Below are 13,172 nucleotides of genomic sequence, written 5' to 3' on the forward strand. Positions count from 1 at the left end.
CTTGTGGTTTTCTACTTAATTTTTATATTTTCCTGCTGGGGCAGAGCATGTGTTGTTCTCGGAGCAGAGAGAAGGACAGTTACTTGTAAGATGCAGAACAAAACTACTGTAGGTCTGGGAAACAGGGGGATTTGGAGTTTCTGCTAAAAGTGGATTTGATTTCTTCCCTCCCTCTTCCATTTCCCACTGTTGGCATTATGTATCCTGACAGCTTGTCATACATTTCCTGTCTTTTAAAAAAAACTGTATACTAAACAAAATTCAGGTAAGAATTTCACTCTAAATTAAGACAGCAATATGATATGTGGGTATTAAAACCTTGTTTGGTAGTTCCAAGTGGATATAAGTTATGTGCTTGAAGTAATCTATATTGTTAGAGTAAAAACAAAGTAAAATTGTTATGCAAACCCTCATACGTTACGCTTCATGTACTTAGAGTTGTTTTCATGCTGAATTCCTGTCATTGTTAACTGAAAAGCATACTTCAGACTTAGCAGTAATATTGATTTCTTTATATAAATTACCTGGGTGGTGGGAAGGAGATAGGGACATAGAATAAAATAATGAGATCCTGTGCATAATAAAAAGGAAACGGATGCTTAACTCTATAGACAGTGCTTATAGAGCTGAAGAAAAAGGGATCTCTGGAAACCATTGGGCAGTATTTGCTTATGTTTCCTGCAAAGATAAATTATAAAATGAATGTTGAGTGGGTGTCTATTAAATAGAAATATAAGGAAGATGTTCTTAAAAACATAATTAGAAACATGTAAGTAACATATGGTATTGAAATACACAACGCTATTTCTTGATATTTTCATTTACATCAACACTAATTTTTCTACTTTGTAAAATCATGTAAACACCCTTTTGCTGATATTTTGTGGGATAGGGTGTTGTTACGACTTCTGATTAAATGTTTTGTTGTTATTTTATAGTCAAATATCCTCACGTCTACATTAAATGTTCTTGAATTCTCATTTTTATCCATATTTTGACATAAGCATTAGATTACAAAGAAATCTCGAAAAGCTAGTGATACAATATATTTATGCTTTGTGTGATGTTGCAATATCAATTTAAAATATCAGTGTGTGTATGTGAATGATATCTAGAAAGAAATGTTTGATATGAATTACTTTTCATTCAAAACGTTACAAATAGTTTTCTTGTGAAATAACAGATCATGTAATGGTTTCTGTCTTGCAGTCTTCATTTGTTTTCATTGGATTCAGTAACTGATTGATCACTGGGACAGAGCTTCTTGGTGCCTCACTATGGGTGTGGTCTCGCAATTTACGAGGGTTTCATCCAATTATTAGAGTCACAAACATAATGGCAGTAATTCTTTAAAATTGAAAATGATCTCAGGCCACTTCTAGTTGAAGAAGTATCCTGCCTCTTATGCTGATATTACAAGGTCAATTGGATTCTGCCATAATGTGAAAATCTTCAAAAATTCCCTTTTTAAAAAGATTTTAGAGAAGGCTTGAAAGAAAAGTCTGGCTTTCTGAACTTAGCCATGAAAAATCAGTGGAACTTGGGTAGTTGCTGGGAAGCAAAAAGACTCTTCTACTTTGTAGTAGTTGGAGCAAAGGGTGTCGAGGCATCAATTAAGACAGAGCAGAGAAGGAGAGATGGGTTCCCTGCCTCATTGAGGCAGAAAAAACACCCCTTTGTGAGAAGCAGACATTGAGCTCCATGGAAAGAGCAGACAAAATCGTGGAGCATCTGAAAATGCACAGAGTGATTTTGTCCTCTGTATGATACAATGGGGGCGATTGTAAATTTCTGAAGAGATGGAGTCTTGTGTCCCTTTCCTCCTCCGCCTCCTTAGTAATCATCACCTCCATTGTCGTCATCTTGCCAACACATGATCATGTTTCCTATGTGCAACATAATTTACATACATGAGTACAATTTTGAAAGTCGTGCAATCAAATGAATTTTCGTTTTGCCTAGTGTCTTCCTCTTACACATGAAGGAATCTGATATGCAGAAACATGAAATGATTTATTTAAAGCTGCGGAGAGAGTAAGTGCTGAAGCCAGGATTTCAAACAATGTCTGTCTGGCTCCGGAGCTATTTCCACTATGTTGCACTGGTATTTTAGGAATGTCAATCCGGCCTAAATTAAGCAGGATGGTTTGGAATGGGTGTTGGGATAACAGAGTGCAGGAAGGAGGCGGTGAGAAAACGGCAACCATCAATTCCAACATCTGCAAATCCAGGCTAATCGCAATTCTCTCAGGTGGTCCACTCTCCTTTGGGGATAGAAAGAGAAACTGATACTGAAAATAAGCTTTTTACATTTAAACAGGCTGTGCTGACATTCAACTCTTATGCTTTTCTCTTTCTCATTTTCTTGAATGTTGTATTCAAAGAAGACAGCTTTGATGTTTCAGGAAATTTAATCACTGATTTTTATCGATATTACCAGAAATGAAATATGTGAGGTGCCTGGCAATAATACTGGGAACACAGGGGTTTCCTTTGTTTCTTCTTGATGTGTGATATGAATGAATGCTTAGTGACCGCACTTTCTTAAAATTATGGAAAAAAATTATTATCAAAGAGAAGTATCATCTAGGCTTTATTTCAGTGGGTGAAGAGCATTTATAAAATATATGCTGATATAAAATATATCAGTATGTAGTAACATACTGATGTTACTACAGTATAGCCATAGTAAAAAGAATAGATCCTAGTTATTAAAACTTTCCCCCTTTACAGCCAAACTTTAAACATGCTATTTCACTTTCTCTCTAAATAGAATAGGACTAGTATCTAGAATGGGACTCATTTTATTTTTTTTCTGTTTTTCATTGTTTTCAGTTACATAAAATTACCTTATATTAATCTATGCTGCCATTTTAGCAATGTACTATCTACTGTTTTAGAAGCTTACTGCCATTTAAGTAGGTTTTACTGGACTAATGTTTTTTTGCCATGCACCCAAACAGATGAGGATAGTTGAAATGGAAAGATCCATCTTCTAAATTTATCATTGCTAAAACAATAAATTCTTTGTCATTTTAGATGTTTGATCACTGAACTTATGACATTTTAATTACACAGGTCTTGCTGTATTTCAAGACTGTATTCCTTAGAGGGCCTTTTGTTTACCTAGTGCTCTATCCTCAGTGTCCTGACCGGTTTGTACGTGCTCGATTTTGATTGATTGTGAATTTGAGATATTGGTTATAAATAAGAAAACTGGATATTGTATCGGGGGAAGTCAGCTCATCAAAGAGAAAGAAGATGGGTTGTGTTCAAGGCCATTCTATCGAAACCAAAGCCTTGCAGAGGATTATGAATATTATTATACAGGGTCTGACAATTAAGTTCCCGAACTTGTTGCAACGATGTTGCTAACCCGTTTTGAGATCAGAGGGATTATTCGTTACAAATTTGTACAAACTGGACAGTTAACCAAGTTCACTATTTGGAAGTGCTGAAAAGGCTCCATGAGAAAGTTAGACTTGAACTTTTCGCCAACAATTCATGGCTCTTGCATCACAACAATGCACCAGTTCACACGACACTGTCTGTGAGGGAGTTTTTAGCCAGGAAACAAATAACTGTATTGGAACACTCTCCCTACTCACCTGATCTGGCCCCCAGTGACTTCTTTCTTTACCTGAAGATAAAGGAAATATTGAAAGGAAGACATTCTGATGACATTCAGGTCATCAAGGGTAATACGATGACAGCTCTGATGGCCATTCCAGAAAGAGTTTCAAAATTGCTTAGAAGGGTGGACTAGGCTCTGGCATCAGTGCATAGCTTCCCAATGGGGGTATCTTGAAGGTGACCACAGTGATAGTCAGCAATGAGGTAGGTAGCACTTTTTATAGGATAAGTTCGTGAACCTAATTGTCAGACCTCATATATCTAAATATTATCTGAGTGATTTATATGCAATGGTATTTGCTAAGAATTGCTGTTATGTGTAGCAAAGATAAAAATATTTTATGTTAAACTTCTGATAAAAGTTTTTTTGGTGTTGTTTTTTTGATAGCTAAAGTCAGAGATATCCATCATATTGAGTAGGAAACATATGTCTGTTGCAGAACCTACAAATGATATCTTGTCATATGCCTGCTTTTAATTTGCGGAACTAAAGCTTCAAAAACAAACAAAACAAAACAAAACAAAAAAACAGAAGTGAGCCCATCAGTCATTGGCTGATGAGCGTTTCTAAGATGCAGTAACACTTTGGAAATGTAGTGTGAGGCAAAGCAGCGATGTTCAATGAAAAAGAGCCTGAGCAACGTTAGACTAGTTTTTATGTGGAAATAGTTCTGAGGGGTTTTCATATAATCTTTCATTTACTCCTTTAGTGAATTTAGGATTATGAAGGCATATATCAACACTTGAATTTATGAGGGCCTCAAGAGCTCAAATGGCTTTATTATTCAGTGTATATTCATGGATTCCTATCTTCTCTTTGCTCATCTTCGGGATGAGATGAAAATATAACTCACGAGTGAAGAGTGTGAATTATAAGTGCTTAGTGGAATGAGGTTAACACTTGGTAGAAAAGGAGAGGAGAGGGAAATGTAGAAGTGCCAGGCAATCCATTGGAGTTTAATGCCATTCTGGAAGGTTCCATGTGCAAGCTGTTCCTAATTAGGAGCTAGGGTAATCACAGGGATGTTCTAAGGGCTCAGGTACGCTTCATCCATCTTTAGTTCAGAACCTTCTGGTGAGCATAGTCAATGGCAAGACTGAGCTGGGTCAGGGACATGTTCCTTAGGGTTGTTCTCATCGCTTTCTCTGATGCTGCCCAAGTTTCTCTACTCTCTTCTTAATAACAAAGCTTAACTTAGAAAACGTATGATTGTGTGGGTTGAAAGCATTGATTGTGGCAATTCTGATGTATTATAGACGGGATGGCCCTGGCTGAGGAGCAAGATGATGATTTTTTTTTTTAATTAAAGTTTATTGGGGTGACAATTGTTAATAAAGTTACATAGATTTCAGCTGGACAATTCTGTAACACATTATCTATATCTCACATTGTGTGTTCACCACCCAGAGTCAGTTCTCTTTCCATCACCATATATTTGACCTCGTTTACCCTCTTCTAGAGCCCACTTCCCCGTTACCCTCTGGTAACCACTAAACTGTTGTCTGTGTCTATGAGTTTTTGTTTCTTCATTTGTTTGTCTTGTTCTTTTGTTGTTTTCAGTTTTGTATCCCACATATCAGTGAAATCATATGGTTCTCGAGTTTTTCTGACTTATTTCACTTAGCATTATAATCTCAAGATCCATTCATGCTGTTGCAAATGGTACTGTTTCATCTTTTCTTATGGCAAAAAAAAAAATATTCCATTGTGTATATCTACTACATCTTTATCCAATCATCTCATCTACCGAAGGACACTTTAGTTGTTTCCATGTCTTGGCCACCATAAATAAAGCTGCGATGAACATTGGAGCACATGGGATTTTTAAGGTCAAAGGCATTACTTGCAGCACACCCATTTGCCGATGGGGACGATGCAGGAGAGAGGTAGAAATCGATTAAATAGGAAAGAGGACGGTCATATCCAGTGTTCTGAATGACGTCCATGTTATTTTAGTGTGACGACTGCAGCATCACCTCTTCTGCATTATGTGACCATGTGACAGAATGACAATGTCCTATTCCATTATGTTTGAATGGCAGTCAGGACTGCTTTGGTGTGTATCTCCATTATCAGTAGAATGCATTTTCCAAGTATATTTGTAAATAATGTTATCAGTAATCATCTTAATTAAAATATAGATGGCAAACCTCTGTAGAGACAGAAATATTGCCCCAAAACACTGGACATAGTTTTAAAAAAAATCAAAACATAGTCTTCTATTCTGTAAAAATATCTATAAAGAAAGAACTTAAATTTTGTGCATGCTCTAGAGTAGAGCTGTCCAGTAGAAATACAATTCAAACAACATTTACAATTTAAAGTCACTTAAAAAGTTTAAATATAAATGTGAAATTAATTTTAATACCATTTTACTTAACTCAGCTTATTAAAATTATTATCATTCCAAAATATCATCAACATAAAATTATTAATGAGCTCTTTTAAATTGTTATTTTCTGTGCTTTGCCAAATTTACATTTAGAGTACATCTCAATTCAGACTACGCTCATTTCAAGAGCTCACTAGCTCCATCTGAATAGTGGCTAGCATAGTAGATAGCACAGGCTATAATATTCGCAAATATAAACAATCACAGGGTGGTATCATAGCAACCATAGGTCATATTTAAGGCATTTGACTCATCTCCTTATATTAAATGAAAGTATGTGTCTGAGTGACCTTTCCAAGGAACAGATTTACCTCAGGTGTTCTGATTCTTAACTCAGAATTCTCTGGCTTCTCCTGCACTATTCTGATATTGTTATATGAATATATTTATGTTATATTGTTACTGAGAGGTATGAAAAATCTGATGACCTGTGGAAATAACTGGTACTAATGTGTTCTCTCCTTGCTGTAATTAAAGAAAACCTAATTGGCGTGAAGTAGGCAATGATGAAACCCAATTCTAAGAATCCATACATTTCCTAGTATTTTTTGTTTCTTTTTTTTTTTTTTAATATAAATTAAATGAAAGATACAAATCTGGGACATCATAGAAAAAGAAAAAATAAAACAGAGTTTTAGAGGAAGATTTAAAATTGTGGCACTATAAGGATTACTTGGGGAAGAGTTGGAAACAAAATATTTATACAATTGGGAGGATAAATAAAAACAAAGCAAGTTTTCAGGAATGTGTGAGTAATCTGGTCTTCAACTTTTTGCAGTTTTCATTGCACATGTCTTACATTTTCTATTTTAGGGACTGGAAAGCCAGATATTTAGAGAAATATAAACACTAGCTATTCACTTCCTGGTTTTGTTTGTTTGTTTGTTTGTTTGACATTTTCAATTCAATTCCTTTACTAAGGAAATGAAACACTCTGCGTACAATAAAAACAAAGAGAGGAAAACCGATACCAGATCGATTAGCAATTCTGTTAAGAACTCTGCTTTATATAGTTAAAGTGCTTTTCTCTTTAGTGTTATTTTCTCTTTTGCCTAGCCCAGAAATATCAACACTTAAAAAGATGATTGGGGAAGGTGGGAGACTCTATGTCTAAACAAATTACTATTAATAATACATTTTGTCTAAAATGGAGAAAGTATGGACAGGGAAAAATTTCACTAGCAAGTATAGTAAGTGATCATCAAATCAGTTACATTTTTAAATATTTACATTTAATTACATTAAATATTTACATATAAACATTTACATTTTTAAATATTTCATGTCTTTTATTTAAGATCGCAAAACCTTATAAATAAAATATTCCCAGTGAAATCAAGATTTTGGATCTCATTATTATAAGAAGTAACTTCGGTATTCCATAACCACCATATGTGTTTTTCTGGGGAAGTTATTTTCCTCCAAATAATATATCTGAAAATCATTATACTTGTTTTATTTTACATTAAAATTGAAAACAAAGAATGAAATACATGATTGATATTAATCTTAGTAGAGTCCTTAGAAATATAACAAGGCTATAAATCTAATGCCAGTGACTAAGATAAGAAGTCATCATTTTGTCTAAACATCAACATATTATTACTTGCGGTTCTGATAATTTGTGGTGACATGTATGTATACATTAATATTTCTCCTTACGTAGTTCAATAGTTAAGAATGTTCAGTTTTGAACAATTCCTTTGTTCTTCTTTTGCTTTTTCTATATTATTTTCAATTTTTCTGAATGTTAAAATGTTCCTTAGCCAGAAAAAATAATTGATTCAATATCCTTATAACATTTTAAATGAATATAGTTTTAATTATACACAGAATCAATTTTGCATGTTCCTTTTATATTTTTTTCCATTCATGTTGTAAGAGGCACCAGGTACTTTCTGAAACTTACGCTTTTTGTATTAAGAGGTAGGTAGCCTTGTGATTTCAAAATAGATTAATCATGTGTTTTAAGAAAAAACATAATTATGAAACGTGGGTAAGTCCATATTCACTAATAATTTTATTTTCTCAATGTCATCTGAAGTCTCATTTTTAAAGGCATATAATTCAAGGACTGAATTTGACCTGCGGTAATTTGGGGTATTCAAGGACTAAAATGAAGCTGTGCAGTATTGCACTTTACACACGTTGCCATGGGTGGGTGGAAGCAGCTGGTTTCCTGTTTAAAATATTTTTGAAAACTTTTAGAAAGTTCAGTTCACTCTCATCCCAGAGATTTTTCATAAAGGATGAAGAGTTGAACATGTGTAAATATTTATATTTAGGAGATTAATCAAGAATACATGATTAAACTCCAAAAATGGGGTTAGTTTTGTTTGTGTTACAGTTTATGCAGTTCTATAATATTATTTCCAGTTCTTCCAACATGTTCTAAATAATTTGCTTTGATTCTTTCATAACAAAATTTTTTTCCCATTGAGCAATGGGAAAACATCTAGATAATTTGCTACAAGTGCATCTTTGGAGAAAAATAAATAATACATTTGAATTTCTGTGAGTCAGATTTCACTTGTAATCAGTGTAAAGCTCCACAAGGACAGATGTTTAAATTGATTTATTCATTGATGCACCTTCAACCCTGGAGCAGGGCCTGGCACATAGTAGAAATTCAATAAATATTTGCTGAATGAATATTCAAGGCCCAAAGCTAAGAGATGTTTACTCTTATTCTACTTTAGCAACATGAAGAAATGAATAGGCCTTATTGTTTATGCATGTGTATGTTTTTAATAAAACAGTCATCAAGATACATTGTTTTACATGCCTTTGCTGGTTTGTGTGTCTTTTATTTTAACTTTGTTTCATGAGTTGTTGAAATGATTTTAAAACCCTAAACTGGATGAAAACAGAAGTAAAGACAAATGGAAATATACATGGTGCTTTAACTTTTTGAAAATTACTATCGTAAAATGAATTAATGAAGTGGGCCGTGAGACTGAGGTCGCTGTCGTGCCATGGCAGCCTACGGGAGTGCACCGAACTCTACGCCTGTGAATGGCTCAAGGTCATGCAATTGGAAAGCTAAGGACAACCACTCACAAACAGTCAGCTAGGCGTTAAGCTCTAGCTGATCAATCATTTCCTTGCTTTGCTTCTGTCTTTCCTCTGTGACAGTCTCTCCTGAGCTCCTGGGAGTGAGTGCTGCCAACCACTTCTGCTTTGGCACTGCCAGATTTCAATGGATTCTTGCTCAGTTAAACGCTTAACATTGTTAATATGCCTTAGTTTATCTTTTAATACTATACGTTTACCACTACATGCTTTTGATTGTGTATATTTCAGTTTTTATAATAATTTTTCAGTCAACTTTAGAGCTACAGGGAGATATGCAAGACCGTTCCTCTTTGAATAGGGTGCATTATGTACAAGAGACCTTGGTTTAAAAAACTACAAAAAGTAAACAAAAACCTAATAGGACCAAAAACTTGGCAAGAGATAGCAGTGTTTTTCGCATGGATTTGATTCTTGTTTTTTTCTTTGTTTTGTTTTTTAAACCTAGGAAGTTATTTGTAAGCCTCAATGAAGCAATTTCATAAATGGGCAATTATTTGCATAAACATATTCAGCAAGTGGTAAAGTCCTGTTTAGATGTAGCTATTCATCACGTATATGACTTCTAATTATTAATAAAATGAAAATGCAGCCATAACAATTTGCACAACGTCATTAGAAAAAAATTCCCCATATCTGCCTTAATCTAGAAATAAAATCTCTATTGTTAATGTGTCTTAATGCTTCCTGAACACAGGATATTCTCTGGGTATTTGTAAATTTAGTGATTTTTTTTTTAAAAGAAAGACTCTATTTTGAAGAATTTTCTTAATAAGGAAGACTAAATGTAAAACTATATATACCAAGTAGCTTCCATGGAAGCTTTCAAGAAAACAGTTTCCTGTTGTGTCGATACAATGCAAACTTTAAAAAAGGGAGCAATTTAGGCAGGCAGGGGAGGTTTTAAGAAATAGGGAGTTTTGGAAAGCGTAGCCAAGGTGATTAAGCGATTGAAAGTTAGAAGGCTTTCTGGAAGACCTGAGCGTGGATAGATAGCAGAAATGACAGGCGATGATTTCGGGGCTTTCATAAAGCATGAAGGACAGCAATCTGTCACAGGTAGGGAGAGAAGCTGAGTTAAAAGTGAATGCCTCAAGCTGGAGAGGAGTGTTAGACTGAGTTTGGACTTAATGCACTGAGTATGTTATGTTCACTTAAATGGGAAAATGATTCTGTCACCAAATGCGGGTAACTTTTATCCACCTTGGAAATCAATGTAAGATTCTCCTACCAACACTAATAAGGTAAAACTCCCATGAGGTATAAGCATAAATATACTTATGGTGGTAGATTTTCATCATTACTTGATCGGTGCTTAATCTTTTCTTTTTTAAATACTCTATTGTTGAAAATAAGGAGACTGTAAAAGCTGTAAGTCATAGTTGGGTTTACAGAGAGGAAAATCAGCTTCTCATCATTCCATTAAGAGGTTTCAATATTTTAATGGGAAAATCTATTTTAATAAGTTTATTGAAAATATATGAAAGGTCCACACTGCATTAATATGTCAAGTGGTCTTTGTTCTACTTCAGGAACAAAGTGTTAAATTTAAAAAATGTGTTTTGTGACAAAAATTTAAAAGTTAAAGCATTTATTTCTGAAGAAATTTTCTTTTTAGGTCTTTTGTGCTTTATAATCATCTAGAAATTGTGGCTCTATGTGATCACCAGATTATGGAAGTTATAAAGCATTAGAAAACAACTTTCATGTGGTGGTTTAGTTTAAATGATAGAAAAGGGAAGTATTTTAAAGAACATAATAATGAATTTCAATAGCTTCTCTATATGTTAGCATTAAATATCTTTAGAAAGTAATGTCTTTCAGATGTTGAGTATAATAAGTTGAGTAGGTTGATGTTTTGACTAAATCAAGAGGAAGAAAAAGAAATCAACTCTAATGAATATTCAAGAATTTTCTATTTAAAATATGAAACATACATATGTTAGTTCAAGCTGGTACTTCCACAGCTTTCATAGACGAGGAATCATTCCTTCTGAAGGATTAACACAGAGGAATATTGTCACCCAAAGGAAGGTGAATTATTTTGGTAATTCAAAACTAAAATCTAAGCAAGAATCAAAAGTGAGCTATCCGGGTGTCCAAGCAGAGGCAACTTGGAGATACAGAAATGGAAAGGAAAAGAAAGGAGAGGGGAGGAGGCTGGTGGATAAGACTAGCGCATCTGTAATAAGGACTTGGAACTTAATCCTAAGAATAATCGGAAAGCAATTGAAAGGGTTCCAGCAAAGACAAAATAAATTAAAAATATATTTAAAAAACCTCTCTAGTTGTTGAGAGGTGAATAGTATTGGAAGGGGGAAGAGTGGAAATGTGTTTCAGTGAGCTAAGAGTGAGCTGACCTTACCTGGACTAAGGTGGCTGTGTTGGAGAAAAGTGAGCAGAGATAAAAACTTCTCTGAGGGTGAAATGAACAGGATTTGGTCATCGATTGGAGGATGAAAAATGAATAAGGGAAGTCTACATTTATGTTTACACAAGCTGAAAGGATGATGGTGAATTTTATTAATAGGAAAAAAATGGAGGAAAGCTAGAGTTATTTATAGAATGACAAATGTAAAGGGCTCTCCCTAAACTGCCCGAAGCAGCAAAATGCATGCTTTCCATTTCCACATAAACACACACATACACACACACATACACAAATGCAGTTTTCATTTCCAACAAGCCTGAGGATTCCAAATTAATGAAATCAGATTATTTTTTTATGGCCCAGTGGACATTCATAAACATAATTTCATGCATTTGAATCTGGGGAGTTGTCAACTCTTTTAATTGAATGGTAGGTTTAGTTGTCTCTAGATTCATTAATTAAGTGTCTTCTGTAGTCTAGTCATTGTAAGGACAGAGATAGAAATAAGATGCAAGTTCTGCCCCTAAGAAGCTCATAGACTGGTGGTAGAAACAGATATATTAAAATGATGAAGTTGTGTCATAAGTTCAGAATAAAGTAATTAACCAGAGCATGGGGCCACAGATGAGGGAGGAGCAAACTGATGGGGAAGCTTAGTGTAGACCCCTCATTTCTCTCCTGATTATCCAGTCTCCATCTCCATTACACATGCATAGACACACAGACAAATTAAAAAATTGAACTCTATTTTGGTTTTCAAATAGTTTTGGCACCAACGTATTTTTATAGGCATGGGATCTGTGTCTTTTTATCTAGACTGTGTGCGTCATATACTGTTAAGTGCAAGCTAAGAGTTGGTGACAGGGTCATAGCAAAATACTAGACTGTTTGTATGGTCTCTGAAATGCTCATCCTATTTGGACAGCAACCAAGAAAAAAGCAGTATGAGTTGTTTACTTCAATTTATCATTTCATTGTTTCCATAGCTTCAGATAATTTGGAAGTTGGATTGTTTATATTCCTATATCGTGTTCTTTGTTTTCTCTATAAGTGCTTTGCTTTCTAAATTTTATTAATCTCATTTTCCCTCGATTTCATTTTAGCAGATAGGTCATTGCCCAATGGAGGGATAGAAAATAGAATAAATTGTTCAAAGAGCTGATTCTCGGGATAATATCCTGTACTTCACTAAAGATTTGGTACTAGTAATTAGAAATGTGTGAACATTGGTTTTTTAGTGTGTATTTTAATTTCAGCCACAGATTCATGATGTACAGAAGGAATTTTATGCAGTGAAAGGAATCAGTCATAAAATAATAGCTACCATTTGTTGAATGTTTACCTTGTGCCTGGATTTTTATATATATTGTAGCATTGCATTCCCAAAGCAAACTCACGAGGTGGGTATTCTCACGCCAGGTTTATCGTTAAAACCGAGTCTGGGAAAAATTAACTTCTCCAAGGTCTCACACCTGGTCAGAAGGTAAATCAAATCCCTTTTCACTATACTCTGTTTCCTGTTTCCTTCTCACTTTTTGGAGCGCAACAAAAGAAATTACAGAAATTTTCTTTGAAGAGCTATTAGCTATTCTAAAATCAGTAATAACAGCTAAAAGCAGCAGTAAATAGAGAAAGGATTAGTTGGTCTGACTTTAATGTATAATAAAATGGGAAAGAAAATGTTTTTGTATTAAAGTTAACTT

The 13,172-nt window shown here is 34.4% G+C and overlaps 1 protein-coding gene across 1 annotated transcript in view; it reads left to right on the forward strand.

Annotated features, from left to right (window-relative positions):
- The window catches only part of CCDC102B (coiled-coil domain containing 102B), a 202,167-nt gene that overhangs the window by 136 nt on the left and 188,859 nt on the right, over positions 1–13,172 (forward strand). The gene's annotated exons all lie outside the window — the stretch shown is intronic.

Source organism: Rhinolophus ferrumequinum, chromosome 19 (genome assembly GCF_004115265.2).
Source record: "Rhinolophus ferrumequinum isolate MPI-CBG mRhiFer1 chromosome 19, mRhiFer1_v1.p, whole genome shotgun sequence".
Taxonomy (NCBI): Eukaryota; Metazoa; Chordata; class Mammalia; order Chiroptera; family Rhinolophidae; genus Rhinolophus; species Rhinolophus ferrumequinum.